This window comes from Chinchilla lanigera, unplaced genomic scaffold (assembly GCF_000276665.1).
Source record: "Chinchilla lanigera isolate Chin_1 unplaced genomic scaffold, ChiLan1.0 scaffold00002, whole genome shotgun sequence".
Classification (NCBI taxonomy): Eukaryota; Metazoa; Chordata; class Mammalia; order Rodentia; family Chinchillidae; genus Chinchilla; species Chinchilla lanigera.
The window spans coordinates 45644283-45645061 of NW_004955403.1; positions in this window are offsets into that span (position 1 = coordinate 45644283).

Genomic DNA, 779 nt, shown 5'->3' on the forward strand with positions numbered 1-779 from the left:
CCCCGGCCGCCATCTATCTGCCTTGTATCGGTCCCGGAGCTCGGAGGAGCCGAATGCACGGTGTGCGCGCGTCCAAGCGCATCCGCGCGTTGGGATGACTGGTGCGCGTGGGCACACCTGTCTCTGCGCGGGGCGCACGGACCCTATGCCTCCCTGCACTTGGCTGCGAGGGGACATGTCAAATGACACAGGTACATCTTGGAAGCTCAAGGGTGCTTCTATCTGTCCCCGTGTGTTTCCACGGCCACCAAACAGAATGTGCCTTTGTGTCTGGGAGCTGAAAAGGGACATGCACTAGAACGTGTGGGATTCTGGACCAGTTCTCACTGTGCAGCCGAAGCCTGTTGGAGCTAGGAACCGCCCTGGATGTGTTCCAGTCCCTCCCTTTGTTCTGCAACAGAAGAAACTGAGGCCTCCAAAAGAGGAAAGCAGGCACGCTTACTGTCTGCGCTGTGCGCTGTAACGGGCAGAGTTAACCCCCTGCCCTTTTGGGAGAAATGATCGTAACTCCCTTTTACAGATAAGCAAAGTGAGGCCCCAGGACGAGAAGTCCAACTTGAAGTTCACAGCAGTCACTGCCTGCCAGGGAACCCTGGAAGACCTTGCAAGGTCAAAATACTTTTTCTAATATGAGGGCATTATCTGCCTGTTCACTTTTGAGCTCTCACAAAAATACCCTGGGAGTTTTCCAGAGGCTACATGGTTTGTCTTTTACTAAGCCTGAAAGTAAAAGAGATTTGCAAAAACTGTAAAACAGTGGCACTTTTTCCTAACTTCTT